General features: G+C 37.3%; 1 long non-coding RNA gene across 1 annotated transcript; it reads right to left on the bottom strand.

The window, feature by feature from the left end:
* Positions 1–1,644: 1,644 nt before the first annotated feature.
* On the bottom strand, positions 1,645–5,633 carry LOC139132451 (uncharacterized). Its single transcript, XR_011552300.1, has 3 exons — positions 5,382–5,633; positions 3,226–3,386; positions 1,645–1,677 (listed from the first exon to the last, which is right to left on the bottom strand). It is a non-coding gene; the product is annotated as an uncharacterized lncRNA (long non-coding RNA).
* Between the last annotated feature and the right edge of the window lie 4,225 nt (positions 5,634–9,858).

The following is a 9,858-nucleotide window of genomic DNA, read 5'->3' as shown; positions in this document are numbered from 1 at the left end:
GAAAATATGGAATGATATGTCAAGGATTGCAGGCCAGAAACAGGCAATTCATTGACAATGAAAATATGGAATGATATGTCAATGATTGCAGGCAAGAAACAGGCAATTCATTGACAATGAAATATGGAATGATATGTCAATGATTGCAGCCCAGAAACAGGCAAATCATTGACAATGAAAATATGGAATGATATGTCAAGGATTGCAGCCCAGAAACAGGCAAATCATTGACAATGAAAATATGGAATGATATGTCAAGGATTGCAGCCCAGAATCAGGCAAATCATTGACTATGAAAATATGGAATGATATGTCAGTGATTGCAGCCCAGAAACAGGCAAATCATTGACAGTGGAAATATGGAATGATATGTCAATGATTGCAGCCCAGAAACAGGCAAATCATTGACAATGAAAATATGGAATGATATGTCAAGGATTACAGAATAAAGTTCATTTATTTGTAGACGTATACGATGACTTCAATTAAAAAAGAATATACGTGACGTTGTTTCCGAGATAACACAAGAGTACTGTTGTTGACATCAATTTTTACAGAGGTCAAGCGTTTTTTTGCACGCCTTTCTCACTAATACACACTTGCGGTCAATATTTGAAAGTAACAGATTTTTCCAAAAATTTCTAACTCTGATGATTTTCTTTGCACATTCTGATCTTATGCGCTTGACGCCGTGGTCTTTCAGCTGAAATGTACTGCGATGTACTCTGCTATCTCGGGATTAGTGTGATGCACTTTCAATAGAGCCAACATTGCAACGACTAGTAATGGGTGATGAAATATGTGATTTTACATTGGATAAATCAGAGAAATCCAAAGGGACCCCATCGGACATATTCTCAGTGACCAATGATACATTTATAAGCATTTCTTAAAGTCCCTCCATTTTTTCAACGTGTGATAAAGCGTACCTATGCGGCACGCCATTAGTCATGTGTGAAATATCCGATAGATATTTCGTGATATAAATATCATCCGATAGCTGGTTAGTAAGAAGTGATCCTCCAGCTGACAACTTATTTGCTAATTGTTTTCTAAAGATTTCGTATTCTTTCTATCACCATGAGAGCATAAGTTTGTGACACGGCAGTTTGGTCCCGGTGTACAGTTTCACTCGTTGATATCCTTGTAGAATCCTTGTAGAATCCTGTCGCGCTAAAGCCATGGCTCTTCTTTTTACTTTTTTTCAGTCTGAACTTGCAACTTTTCAACTTTGTGTATTCTTTTGTTCGAGGTTTCCATTTTCTTCTCTGTAAGATAAAGTTTTGTACTCAATATCGTATTTGGTTCATCGGCGTACTGTCACAACACAAGCAGATGTGCACAGCTGTAAGGTCTTCACCTGTGATTTACAATGCGTTGTATAAATTCGTTCCATTTCATATGTTGACCATTGTTGACTTGCTCATCAACACATGAAACTGAGAACATAAACGTGATATTTGTAGATTAAGTAAAGACATAATACAACTGAGTGTTAGACCGATAGAACACATCATTTCTTTAGTTATTTGTTGTCGAGCAATGGCGAATATGATATTCATCAGCGCTATAAATACCCTGTGTTTAGTGTAGTAGACCTACTGACCTTTTCCGCAGAGCAGGCAGCTGTGACATCCATGAGCTTACCATCGTGACTGTTATCGCTAGCAACAACACCTGAAAGAAAAGTGCTACATGGTTACAGAAGCTTTGCAACAGTTGCTTCACGTCTTGCATTGGCAGCAGAATGTTCATTATGCCTTCATTTAAATAGAGGGCTACCCGTGAAAAAAGGGAATCATGGTGATTCTTTTTGTGTACAGCCGTAGGACTGTAGGTCAGGGCCAATCAAATAAAAGTGGAATTCCAGACAACCCAGGCAAATGCACAGCCCCTCATCTTCGCTTGCCATTTCTTGTTCGAGCAGCCCAAATGCTCACGGAAATCAGATATTAGTGGCCCGAGAGGGATACTCCTGATATTTTCATACTGGGTGTGCCGCCTAAGTTGAAAACATTTACCCATGTATATTCCAAACATATGACCCATTGTTAGGGATTTGCTGACACACACCCGTACAGCCTTTCTATGGTAGTACCCCCACCCCCCCCCAGGATAAGTGGGAGATAGTAGTCAAATAACAACCCGTGCGAGCGGACCATGACAGGCGCGCGAGTTTGTGACACGTGTGACGCCAGTTCGCGTGGCCTGTGTAGCATTTTTTGCCTAATTCATTATAACAGCTTCGCGAAACGACCTGTAAGGCACCTGTTACTTAGTAATGGATGTGTCGTGGTTTTACATGCGATTGTGAAAGATATTTTTGTGTTTTTCGTGGGTTACTTTCCAGGCCCATATGTAGAAAAATATAATTTACAATTTACAGCTACGGAGGATGGACAGTCGCGTATACATTACGTTTACTTTTTTGTTCTTCGCACACAAGTTTTGTAAATAACATCGTAAATAAAAAGAACCGACTCATTTGAGTGTTTGGGGAGAACACGGAACTGAAAATTCTCGCGAGTCAGACCATAATTTCCGCTCCGCTGACCTACGCAAAAATCATATCGGGCAGCCTTAAGCTGTTGCCGTAAAGAGGTTTAAGTTTACGACGACGAGAGCTGAGGTGCCGAAATACTGTAATATCATGCTGATGATATCTGAACAGTTTAGTGTCGGTTAATACTCAACACTCAGCTGACTCCGTGTAGACGAAACATGATACAATGAATGCAGACGAATGCTGATCAGTTTTTCTGTAAAGCAGCCACTACGACATTTGACAGATGCGTCTATCGAATACTAGTTTTTACTTTGTCATATGCAAGTTTGATGAAAACATATTTACATAAAATAATAAAAACACTGAGTCATGGATACCATACAACATATTGCCTTTCATGTCATGATTACGAGTACCAGAATCAAAATTATACAGAAAATTCAACATATCACTGCCTAGCCTGCTGTATATATATGAAGGAAGCCGGGACTAATTATCTTCATCCAAATCAAATTCAGTCTCTACAATCAGGACAATAAGTAATTTTAACACTTTCGTTGTGTATTTATCAAACACTCAAATGTATTTCTTAGTGTCTTCACTCCGATTTCAAGGGTCATGTCGTGTAAAAGTTGAAGGGCGTGCATTTTCTTAGAAGTGAATAACCTTGAAGTCTTGCCTTTCACAAAAACAGACTTCTATCATGGGACACTACATACCACTGTTTATCCTTGTATGTCCATAAAACAGACTGGTATCTGTCTGCATACATGGTTTGTCCAGCTAGAGTGCTCTCCCAATTAACTTCAGTCTCCACACCATACTTGTGTGTTCTATCCAAACACTCGAATAAGTCGGTTCTTCATATCTACAGTGTTATCTACAAAACAGTAAACGTAATGGTTACACACAGTTACGAGTGTAGTGATACATAGCGGCCGCCGCGTAGTATGCATAGAATAAAGGGCGGCGGCCGCTATGTATCACTACACTCGTAACTGTGTGGTTACACTATTGTCCATCGTCCATCCTCTGTAGCTGAGTTTCTATCTGTGCGGTAGGCCTTCATCTGATAATAATGTGTCATAGACTTCTGACTCATAGTTGAAGACACTGCACCAAAGTTGACCTGTTTAGGTATTGATTATTATCTACAATAAGGTGGAAATTTGTAGACGGTGCTTGTATAACCAATAGTAGGTAAGGAATTTCTTCAATTATTGTTTACTTTTATTTCATTGACATTTCATGTATTTGTCAATACGACTGACCTGTAAGGTCAGCGGTATTTTTTAAGGACATAGTTTCTATGATTAGTGAATTTACGTTTAACCACTCATTTTCTGTCATTACTTATCTTTCAAATAATACATTTGCATATGTAAATTTTTATCCTATTTTGTCATTTTTTCAAAGTTTTTTTCTTTGATTTCACCGAGTAGCTTTAACATTTAATAGGTATGTTACTCAAGATTTGTACACATTTTCATATATGGTTTAAATTATTGAAATCTAAAGCTAACGTTGCCAGTGTTAGTCAGAAAATATGTATCTTACTGCAACTGCTTCTATTACAGCTTTCATTTTTTGGTTTGTAAATGTCTTCACGGTTTTCGTATCCTGACCTAAATGATAGCGAACATTGACAGTATAAATTTATACTTCTGCACACTGAGGAGAAAAACATTTACTTGTCCAAAAATGTTCAAATGAGCTTGAAAATGTGAAACAATAGCATTAGTCAGGTAGCTCTGATATTTAATCCATAATTACCGAAGGTAGAATCTGATATTGTTTACCAAATTTTATTTGAAATTTCATTTGTAAGTCCCCCAGACGTGTATAATCAAATCATTAAGAAATGAGAACAAATGCAACTTGTTAGAATGTTTTTGTGTCGTCAGAAAAAACAAATCTGTTCAAAAATGAAACTGAGCATTCCCATTGGAAATGTCCTTTTGCTCCTTTTGCTGTGCTGAAATATTTATACTACACAATGAACTTGCTTTATGTGCAATTCTTCTCTGAATTGTTTAATAGCAATCAAAGTGGTAGTTGCTAGGGATTGCCTTATTCAGTTGCTTAAAATGATTACGGACTTTGCTTATGCAAATTTTGTAGCTAAATTTCTTTGTATTGGTCTGACGGCTCTTAAATTTGATGTGCTGTTGACATTAGCATGAATTTGCATATATGATATATTTCATTTGTCATAATTGATAAATATACTATTTCAGGAATCTTTGCTAGATGTTAAATGCTGTACATCGTTTCCATTCATTGCGCGGATCGCCGAGCTGTTATCGGCCGCAAGATAGGTTGACGTTGAGTGATCACTCATTCTGTAATTTGCATGTGATCTGCGTAGGGCAATAAGCGCGGGAAATCCAGCGCTGCGCTTTCATGACCTGTGACAAAACTTTATCAACGTTTACTATATATCTATTTACTCTTCAAATTTATGGACATGTTTCCAGCATGCTCGGATTCAACTCAGATTTTAAATACATAGCTGATGTCTAGTGTAACATGATGCACGATGCGCATCGTTCACGTTTAAATTGTTTGAAATGCAACGATTAGAGACCAATTGAAATGCAAAACATGGTACAAACTTAAAGCAGCGTAAAGCTAAGAAAGTTTGAAATGGGGCGTCATCTTCATTTGCGTGCCTCTTATTCAATTCTAGCAAACTTTAAATGGGTACACTCGAGCTAAACAGTTGGATAATATGTCGACATAAAGTAAGGGCGTTCCTTGGTTAAGATAATTTTAAAACACAAAGCAACAATAGTATTTGATTCAAAGTAGGCGTGTGATTGTCATTTTAAACTTTACAGTATTCGTCGCTACCAAAACCTTTTAACAGACTTACCTCCTTTTTCAGGCAATCTTCCCGTTGTTTGACTTTTCCAAAGTGAACAGACAAAGAGTAGGAACGTCCTGACACGCCGTTGCTATTCGTGGAATTTCGCGCGTTCCCTCAACGCATGCGTTGAACATGTGTTTTCCCTCCATCCCTTCCTGAACAGACTGAGAGTTGAACCAAGGTCCCTCTATGACCGTGGTTGAAATTAAAATAAACAATTCAGTTCTCCGGAGGAAATTCAATCGTGCACGGCAGTTAAGCATTTGTCCCAAGAGTGACTCTATGAGCACTGGTCTGGCCCCTTCTACCGTAACAAGATAGTCAAGCAAAACACTTCACATAGAGTCTGGTTGATAGCATACATAAATTAAGTTTGGTTGGGCAAACGCGTGTTAAAATAAATTTCAAAAAGTAAACTCACAGAGCAATGCAATGCTTCCGGCCAATTCAATACGGCGTAAGAGGCCTTTGATAATTAAAACACGAACGTGAAAACCCGTCACGAAAATCTTTACATTCTGATACGTTATCTTTGTCTGCATGTAGGGTGCGCCAAGTCACACTTATTGTACTCTATGGCTTGAAACCATGGAAACCATGTGTATGCATGATAATTTGTACTAATTCTCGGTTCGGATTTTGTTTGAAGAGTGTATTGTTCAAAACCAATTTAATCAGTTTATGATATTTTTGAGAAGTTCAGATCACAATGCCATCGTCTAATGAAACGAGAGAAACTCATTGTTTATTTAGAGAAAAAGAAAAGAAGGGAAGAACTAAATGAATGCATAAAAAATGAATCTAGCTGTAAACTTCCGATGGCATTACTGTTTTTTCGAACATGCAAACAAACTCTGTAACGACAAAATGTTAGAAACTATCCTAAACTATCTGAAAAAGTTTAACGATCATTATACATGTAACAAGAAATGTCTCGTAAAACCAAAGAAGACAGACTATGCGGACCACATACTAAAATGGTTTAAAAGTCTACATAAGAGCAGTGTTCTTCTGTACACATCCATTCAATGTTTGAGAAATAAATAAGACGCAGTGACGGGATACCACGAGAGGTTTGGCCAATTCATCACGAAATGTACATATGTGCACGAACGATAGTGAACTGGTCAAAATTGAGTGGTATACTCGCTGCTGGTGTAGTTTATTAATGTTGTGTCATGATATTAAATTGAAATTTGGAATGAAACGTCAAAAAGGGGATTTTCTCTAGCTAAGAGCTCTTGCATTTTCCAAATGTGTTATATTGCGAATATAGCATGGATATTTCCCGTCTCGACCAATCAGATCGTAGTATTTGCGCCATTAATACACAGTTATAATGTTATTCTTGATACTATAGTGTAATCTTCTATTGATTTTCGAGTATAAGATCGTATGATTTTTTCACAATCGGTTTGATTGACCTATGACATTAATATTTCACTTCAGATAGATAGATAGATAGATAGATAGATAGATAGATAGATAGATAGATAGATAGATTGATAGATAGATAGATAACTTTATTGCCATTATACACATGCATGTACATTAGGAAATTGTTGTGCTGTCGTCACACAAAACAAAACAACAATATATATTACATGTAACTAAAATCACTTTAAAAACCGACTATAAAACCAAAAAAGTAATTCGAAGGAGCCATGAGTAAAACATAATATAAAATCTTATAGATACAGGTAATAAAAATGCAATTGCAAATTAAAAATTGCGATCTGAAAGTATTTGAACAGCACGTGGATAAAAACTATTACTAAAACGTGCGGTATTCACTTTAAAGGACCGATAGCGCCGTCCAGAGGGGAGTAATTGAAATAAATCATGTTGTTTGACCAAAAGAATACAGTGAAGAACAGTTTCCGTGAAAGATAATTCGAATGGATGAGTTCATTGTTACAGTTCTAGTTCCGTTTCGAACGCAGGATCTTGTTGAGAAAGAAATCGCAGAATGTGCAGAATCTATTTATGGATCTTCAGCACATTTCAACCATACCGGTGCGTTTGATTGATCTGTTCCGTAGTTTTGTAGCAGTTCGGTACCTTCGTGGATCCGATACTTCGCTACAACCACCAGCCTCGCCTTCCCTTCTATTTCAACACTCACTCATCACCAACAAAATTGCACGTGAAATGTGATGGTTCAGCCATGCACCATGATTAATGTCGATTTTCCATGTAGTTTCTGTAATGACCGTCGTTACCATCAAAGTTGCATGGAACACACGAGATAATTATATCACCAATTATATCACAAACTACTTCAGAACCATCTTCGTGTGTTCGAAGTCTAGCATAGTTTGCAAATGAGTGTGAACTGCGAACATTCGCCAGTGCCTCTTGTCTTGTGCCTGACGACATGATGGATGGTGTCCTTGAGGTCATAACTTGGAATGTAAACAAATGGATTGTGTTTCCTGTATGTAGAAATTTCAATATAATTCTTATTAGACTTTCTTAGATGTTAGGAAATGGCACAAAATGCATCGATGATTTACATCTGAGTTTTGTCGTATCTCTCATGTATGCTGACATTTTAAGTTTATCGCAAACTTTACAAAAGTTTACAATTGTACTGTCAGAAGTGGGGCAATAAAGCCATTAATCGTATAAAGTCGACACCAAGCGACCTTTTCACTCCTTCATGCCTGCCTGCGAAATAGGTCACGATACAAAGCAGAGTATTTTTCTGTTGAAAAAGTGAAGTCGAGATTCCTACTCAGGTCACTTGAAAAAATAACACAACCATATGGAAATTTAAAAACCTGACACATTGTATTTCAAGGTATGGAGAACTTTTACGTTGGTCTCTAAATGTTTTTGCCTTTGATAGAGAATCGGGGTCAGAGCGCTTGCAGTGTGTTTGATAACTCGTAGTTGACAGAAATGGGTTGTAAGTGCCAATGAAAATGATGCAGAATCTGAAACATAGGATCGAACACCCTCAAAATGCTCTTTCCCGTACATATTCGTCAATGTCAGCGCTAGCACCGTGGCAACAATTTCAGTTGAATTTATAGGAAGGTGTTAAAAATCAAGCCAGTATCTTAACATTGCAACATATTGGTGTTCAATGTGCCTAAACAAATTCCACGCGGTACGGAGGTTTGAACAATAAAATAAATTACAGCGGTTTTGAAATTGCATCATGGCCAAAATGAACGCACAAGACGCATATGCACTTTTTTAATTTCACTACATTTGCATGTGCGTCTTGTGCATTCGTTTTGGCCATGATGCAATTTCAAAACCGCTGTAATTTATTTTATTGTTGAAACCTCCGTACCGCTTGGAATTTGTTAAGGCACATTGAACACCAATATGTTGCACTGTGGCTTAGAAATCCTCACAGTTTGCAACTGGCCGGCATATCACATAAATTAGCTCCACGGATTCGGATTCCTTCAGGATGTTTGTATGTGTTTAAAATGATGCCACTTTTCCACAGTCGTTTATTTTCGACAAGTGGTTTAAAAACTCATTCAAATTATGTCGTTCATTCATTAAAGGTGAAATCAAACTAATAAGGAGTAAATTTTCTTTTTTAAATCGTAAGTGACGGGGTAAATCACTACCATATAAACAACGCTAAAAGAAATGTTGGTTGTCTTTTGAAATGTTGAAACCAGTCAACATAATTATTTGGAGCTGCTATGGAGTTCCTTTTACAACCTGAAAATTAGGCCACTAGTTTCCATCATATATACTGCGTAAAAATTCGGTGGCATCTTTCTCTTCCGCAATTTTCACAATTATCTTTAAAATATGGTCGTTTAAGCAGAATTTCTGAAGAATTTATCAGCGAATTGTAACAAAATATTTACAACGGTACTTCAATTTAATTTTTTCAATGAAATGACCACCACAGGGTGTGTTATATTTCCGTCCCTTTGGAAATCGCACTGTCTTGCATTTTACTACACCAGTCGATATCACCACTTATATTGACCAATTTTGTACATTTATCACACACTGCAAACTTTTGAAAGTCGCCTCTCTCAATGCCGAGAAACAATCTAATTTGGTACATAGATTTTGGGAACGATCGATATCAGTGTGAAACACATTTGTCACTATCAAATGTACGTGGTACGACTGAAAGCAAAGTCCAAATAAAGAGCACCAATGTTTGAAATGTGCGGTCACTCACAAAACTGTACGATTTCCACAAACACAGAAACCATAAGTCCAGTCAGTAATATGGGCTTCTAATTAATCTCAACGGTCTTTCCTTCCAGCGATGATACTGGTTTCTTTATGATTGTCGTCTGATGATGACCACATCTCGGTAACACCTGTGTGTTCTTCGGTGACATTTTCATTGCTTACATCAGTGGATGAAATTCCACTTGACAACAGTTCCTTGGTACAACAGCTTTTTTCTTTATGTCGAGTGTTTTGCGTTATTTAGCGAGTGACTTGGTATCTGCAAGAAACGTGTCATGTTAGTGTATACATATATCGA

This window comes from Ptychodera flava, chromosome 5 (assembly GCF_041260155.1).
Source record: "Ptychodera flava strain L36383 chromosome 5, AS_Pfla_20210202, whole genome shotgun sequence".
Classification (NCBI taxonomy): Eukaryota; Metazoa; Hemichordata; class Enteropneusta; family Ptychoderidae; genus Ptychodera; species Ptychodera flava.
This window is presented reverse-complemented; position numbering and strand designations above follow the sequence as displayed.